The 6,742-nt window shown below is 39.4% G+C and overlaps 1 protein-coding gene across 1 annotated transcript in view; it reads left to right on the top strand.

Annotated features, from left to right (window-relative positions):
* Positions 1 to 6,742, top strand: part of SDK1 (sidekick cell adhesion molecule 1) — a gene marked incomplete at its 5' end in the record, with an annotated part of 138,888 nt that overhangs the window by 6,836 nt on the left and 125,310 nt on the right. The gene's annotated exons all lie outside the window — the stretch shown is intronic.

Here is a 6,742-nt window from a genome sequence, read left to right as displayed (position 1 = left end):
CATTCTTGCCCTAATTAAGTACTCCTCAGCTCTCCTCCCGGAGTGCATTTTACTGCTGGTTTGAATCCAAGAGCAGAAGACAATTCAAAATATATTGCAACTATATAACCATACTTGCTTTTCTCTGAGGCAGTTTTTGAATGGAGGGCAGAAGATTATGCAGTAAAGACTGAAAAGAATGTTAAAACTTGGACTTTGAAGCAAGGCTATAAATATGTGCTGAACACTTCAGCAGTCTGACCATTTCTTAATCCTAAATAGCAAAAGATGCCCTACACTACCCAGTACAGCATAGCAGATGTATTTACTTGCAGTTCCCCTGTTGACCAGTGAGGAACAGTTTTATATTCCATAAAATTCAGGCTAGAATTTAGCTGGGAGAGGCACACATTGCGTCTGTCACTGAGGCTGCCTTTCTTGCACCCCAGCTTGTTCCAGTTGTGATGGCTGACTCTCCATGCACTGGGATTGGCTCTTAATCCTCTATCTCTGCTTCCTCCAATGTGCTGTTGCCCATCACCTATGACCATTTTTTCCTGGAGGAATTAAAGAAATAGATCAGACCCACTCTTTTAAAGGACTTCAGTAACTGAAAAGTCACTCCATCATACCTTGAATTGTGACATTTTATTTCAAAGTAGTGCTGCAGGTAGTGCAATAATGCCAAAGAACATTGCATTCCTTTGCAGCTTTCATCATTATAGTTTGGCTCAGCAGCACAAATCTGTAAGAAATAGAGATACATGATACAACAGAAGTGAAATGAAGAAGAAAATATGTGGAAAGAAAATGTCTGAAGTAAAGCTTAAATTAAATTCTAGGTTGTATACGAATGACAGATCTATAACATTCCCTATTCTCCCGGATAATTCTCTTGTGCAGAACATTAACAAACAGGGCATGTACATTCCCATCGATGAGCACTTACACTTCAGTGCCTTGAGTAGCACTAATGTCAGACAAATGTTCAAAGGAGGCCTCTCAACCAATTACAGACTGGAGCAGTCTACCAACGGATAATATCATAGCGTACCTAGCTTCATCTGACAACTCCAATTGTCTCATCACCTTTTATCCCCCCAGGAACTTGAATGTCCCTCCTCTATTTCTAGGCATGTCAAGAGGAATTTCCAAAGGCACAAATAAGTTTGTTACTGATTTCTATTCAAACTGATTCAATTCAAAACCATTGCCCTCCAGGATGACCTTCAGTTATTTAATCCGAGTGATCTGGTTTTCTCATCTGTGAAAAGAAGGGAAGAAAACTTTTTCTTCCTTTGTCTTCTCTTGTTGGAAGACAGGCTTGGAGGAAAAGGTACCATTTTCAGTTAGAAGAACATCGGCTGATAGCACAGCATGGTATACGTTGGTGGTGCAAGCTGGATGGATTATTTTTCTCAGTGTGTCTGTGATGAAATAAAACATTTGAAAAGGAAAGCCAGAAAACTAATGAAGAACTTGCTAAAGTGCAGCCAAAGGTTACCTTGCTCATCAATTTTTCACTGATGGTACTTGGGCACAGAAACTAATTGCTAGTCAAGATACTCTGTTCATTCATTTGTCTTCCCTCTAAATATGTTTATTCTTCATGTACATTACTTGATTTGATTTGCACTAGGTGAAACATTTGCGAGTGATGTTTCTGTTCTGCAAGAGATTTTAATTTTTTACTTGCCTTTTTTTCCCCCCTCCTAAGAGAGCTTCTTGACTGCAAATACAGAAACATTTGCAGGTCTTTTGTCAATGAGCTTGTGCTTCTCTTGCATTCCTCCAAGTCATAGGATTTGATCCTGGAAATAATTATATGTTATGAAACATCCCAGCTTCATGTAGCTTACTTTTATGGTCCTGTAAATACCATCCTGAAATATATATAGAGGGTAAAATAGCTGCAAAAGCTGAGTTATCACCATGTATCACTCACCTGACAGGAAACTCTGCCGATTCCAGCTCAAACTGTCCTGAGGGTTCTCAGTGTATATAAAATATGCAGAATTACCACTGTCTATGCTTGATGATACCTGCTGCTCAATATCAATCTGTCTACAGTCCATACTAAAGAAATTCTTTGTTGAATGAATGTGACTGGAAAGTATGGTAATGCTGCATTGTTGGAAAATCAAAGCCCTGTACAAGCCTCTGTTATGTCACAACATACAGTAAAATCTTTTAGATTCTTTCTCTATGCAAAAATATGGGGAGGACAAAGTAATACAAAAATAGGTGATTTATTCCTGGCAGCAAGTTCATCATCTTTCAGTTCTCTTTCACCAGAGAACAAACTATTATTGTTCTGTCTTCATCAAAAGCAGGTGAGGGGAGTAACCAGTTACAATAAAACCCAGTGGGTTGCCAAGAATGCATGGTATTGCCTTTGTCAGTCATTTATACATGAATTTTGACGCTCTTTTTACCAATTTTTGTAATTGCTACTTTTACCAATTTCTGCCAAATATATCCCATAAAAAATGGCTTGATTACTTAAAGTAAAATAAGTAAGAGCAGTGCAGAGTAACAAATCAAAATGGTGCTCATTGCAAACTTTTCATATGGATCCCGTATCTCTCAGTTCCAGTAGCCTATCTCTTTTCCTTTCTGAAGGGATCGAAAACAGGAAGGATGTCAAAATTGAAAATACATTATTCCCTCCTCAGTAGAAAGCAAGCTATTTATTTTTCCAAGCTCTTTGTTGAGATGTCATCCAAGAAGTGAGGTTCACTGCTGAGTCTAATGCACTTGATACTCGAAAGAGAAATACCACCTGCAAATACACTCAGAAATACATTTGTGTATGTTCATCATTGAAGGTATATCGGAAACATGGTTTTAGCAAAAAGAAAGCATGAAATTCACAAGCCTTTCCAAGTCATCCCTAGATTGGAGCTTGTGGTGACCACCAAAATGAAATGGGAAATACATCTCGCGCTCTGGGACTTGTCAAACCTTCAATTTCACAAATCCACCTCATTATAGGCTTATGAGAGACAAAAAGCTTCAGAACTCGTGGATGCCTTGCAGGAATCCTTCCTGTGTTTAGAAATTGGAGAGGATTCTTTTGCAAGAGAAACTGGAAAGTCATGAGCCACAGATGAAACATCCCTTAATTTAAAACATTGTAAACTTTATGAGCAAAGCCATCAGGCAGGGCTGAGTACTTTGCTAGGCTTCCTGCCTCAACTTCTTACCACGTTATCAGGGCTAGCAGATGAACCATCTGCTCCTGAGTGAAACTTGTGTGGTGGACCTGATTTAGGAAATAATTTATGAAATAGGAGTGGGACTTTTTATAAACTGACAAGAAAACTTGTTTAATCTCCCTTGCCTTTTGAGTAATCCCCTCTTCAGTCCCAGTCTTTCTAATTACCTGCTGTTGGACGCTTTTTCTCAGAAATCTCTCCAAACCATTTCTGGTTTATTTCCCTCAGCAAAAAGTCTCCTTTTAGCTAATTTTATAAAACACTCTGTGTTTGCTGAGTGAATATTTCAGCTGCCCTCTGGCAGTGATGAGCTGACTCAAAACAATAGGGTTTCTGTTTTTCAACATGTATCATCTGCAGCTAGCTAATATTTCTCTCCTAGATTGTCACAATGACTTCATGTTCCTTTCTTACAAATCTACTTTAATTGCGTTGTCAGAGGCCCCTTGGGTCACCTTGGTGGCTATGCCATTAACTCTGGGCTTATCTTTCAATTACAGATGTAAGTGTCCATATACATATTTTGCTGTCATGCAAGGTAAGTTATGGAAAACTTGCCTCCATGCAACTCTTCATTAGAGGAGTGAGGTCTTAAGATATCCTATATTGAAAAACCTTCATGTATTTCCTGTCTGGGGCTTCAGTGAACAAAAGAAAGATGATAATGCTGGAATTAAACTTCAGTGTCCAATCAAGGGCTGTTCTGTGCCCTCTGTGGTGTTATACTAAACCTCATCAACTTCCTTGGTGTATCAGAAGTTGAGCAGTTTTAGTCTGTGGTCCTTCTCATCCTAAAGAAGTGTTGAAATTACCATTCCCTGCAATGATTTCTTGGATGTTAGCATCAAGGAAGAGTAATTCTCCTAAAGAAAAAAACCAGAAGCAATGATCTCTTTTGGGAACATGAATATTCATGATGGTGGTACAGGTCTCATTTATCATCCCTTCCACATAGTATGCAGTAGCAAGTGAGCAGGAGGCAAAGTGTAAGTGCTTGCTAAAGTAGGAATTGCTATTTGTTAATCTCTGCTTTTGTATACTACAAAGTAGTACACTTCTGTGCTGAAATGTTTTTGTAGTTTTAAATATTTATTTCTGTCCAGGTGTGTTTCTTAGACACTTGTTATGTCTGCCTTGAGGGATTTAAATTTGTCAGCACCATCTGTTGCTGTTTGGTGTGGACACATGTGGCTAAAGAATATGATATTAGTGGAGATAGGGGTATGGCTGCTGCAGCTCATGCTACTCAGTCTCTGTCTGAACAGAAAATGCCCATTTCCTTCATGCTGCTGTGCGATTACCATTTCATGTCAAGCTAAGAGAATAATCAAAGATATCCAAATTCTAAGGAAAACAAAACAAACTCCATTTGTGCTTTAACAGACATGAAAAAGAGAATGTCTCCTTTCTTCCAAAAGCCTTCTGAGACTTGCATGATAAGAAAAAGAGACTGAGCTGTAATGTCTTTCTTAGTTACGTAGCCTCCGTCCCCAAATGAGTTGTTAATTCAGTCCTTCTAAATGTGTGGGGAAGCAAGGCTAGTAAGTGCATGCCCTGAAAACATCCTTAATATATACCAGGAGTGTTTATTTAGTTCCCAGAAAAGGAGTTGCGTGGTGACAAGTTTGTTGTGAGCTCTCCCTCAGCCATCCCTCCTGCATTGCTCCCTGCATGAGCATCTGGAAGAAGCCGAAGCCACAACCCATCTCTGAGCTCTTCCTTGCAGGGCTTGGTGGTAAACGAAGAGGGGACTGGGACTTCCTTGACCCATGTCACAATGAGATGTTTCTCTCTTTTTCCTCCAGTAATTTCCTTTGCAACCTTAATCACAAAAGCACATTCCCACCCAGCTTGCTATGGCTTTAATGATAAATTGTAGCGGAGGATAAATGTTTATTATAATTTAGTGTTTCATTTAAGATTAAGTAGCATGCTCCTGTAGTCTCTGGCCATATCTTAAACCCCCACTCCACACTTTAAAATGACCGGCTTATTCTACCATTTTTGTCTTGCAGGCCAGTTACCTTCCCAGTTTGTTTCCACGTCCCCCTCTTCCCTAAACTTGCTTCTCCAAATTTTTGCAGTGCTGTGTTCAAACTCTGCTTCCACTAGGCTAATATGTACTCTTTCCTGTGCCTGATGTTTCTTTTAGCCCAAAAGTGACCAGATCTTAGGTGTCTGTGCATCAGAAGTCGGAAGCCTGGTTGGTGCATGCCTTTTTTTTTGGTGCTAACTCCACAGTGTGTAGGCCATCATAAACACATAAGCAAAAGCATTCACAGTTTCAACAGAAAAATAATCAAACTATTGTCTGCCTCTCCGTATGTTCCTCAGTCTTCCAGCAGAAACCCAAATCCAGGACATATTTATTGTTCTGGCTTAAAGCCAGAGTCTCTATTTGCTTTTGTGAGTGGCTAAGGAGTTGTGGTTTTTAAGTAACTGTGAGCCTTCAGTTGCATGATATTTTACAACCAGAAATTACTACCCTTTTAAATTAAGCATATGAACTACCCTTGTGGATTTCTGCTGTGGCCAGGGCAGACTAGCAGCAGTACTTGCTGAGGAAGAGTTGCCCTCGGCTTTCCTGAGGAGGAGAAGTAGACTGAATGGGTGAAACCTGGCCTTCCTTGCTTTTCCTTCACCCTGAGATCCTTGTCCTCCTTAGGAACTGGGATGATAAGGAGCAGAAATCAGGGTGAAATATAATGGCTGAAGGGCTCTTATCCTTTAATACACATCAGCATTTAAGGGATGCAGCAGAATTTTGTTTTCTCACTGCACCATGCAGCCATGAGTACAAAAGAAACGTTTTTCCACAAATTGCCTTTATGTGGAGAAATTACACATTTTAATTGAGCTGCTGTTTTATTTTTGTTTTGAAATGTTTCACTTTGTATTTCCATGGGGTTTCTTCAGGCATTTTCACTACATTTTCTAGTTGGGTGCTTCCAAAAAAATCTTTACTCTATAGGAAGGAAAGATTCTATCCAGGACAGGATAAGCCTGAATCCATGAGTAAATCAAGCTGTTCTGTAGCCTAAGAATGCATATGGTAATTTTGATTAGTAACTCTATATGGATAGTGTCAATGTCTTCTGCTTCCTTGAGTATGAAAAATTCCATGTTAAATCATATCTCCCATGTGGTTTACTGTTCATATGTATTACTGCTGTCACATTGCTGGGACATCATCGTGAGAAGGGGAAAAAAGTGAGAGAGGAAATTTATTGACCAACTTGTCTCAATCAAAACTAGTATGAAAACTGGCTTTTTTCCACGTTTAGCAACATTTCTATTAGCTGTTTTAAGCATCAGCCTTGGGACTTTCAGCATAATTTATCTCTCCCTCCCTCTCCCCCCCCCCAGTAGGATAAGATAGTGAAGAATTCTGAGATGTCTTTAATTTATTTAATTGTAGGATAGCTGCTGGTAGTTTTATATCTATCATCATGCGAGTCTTATGTCAAGTGCCTTTAACTGCCTGTAAGGCTGTCACTGAATGAAATGTAGATTGATTTTTCTGTGCTGTTTTTTCTCCCTTTCTC

The sequence above is a fragment of the Nestor notabilis genome, unplaced genomic scaffold (genome assembly GCF_000696875.1).
Source record: "Nestor notabilis isolate BGI_N333 unplaced genomic scaffold, ASM69687v1 scaffold3057, whole genome shotgun sequence".
Lineage (NCBI taxonomy): Eukaryota > Metazoa > Chordata > Aves > Psittaciformes > Psittacidae > Nestor > Nestor notabilis.
Note: the sequence above shows the minus strand (reverse complement) of the source record. Positions and strands in the feature narration are given on the sequence as shown.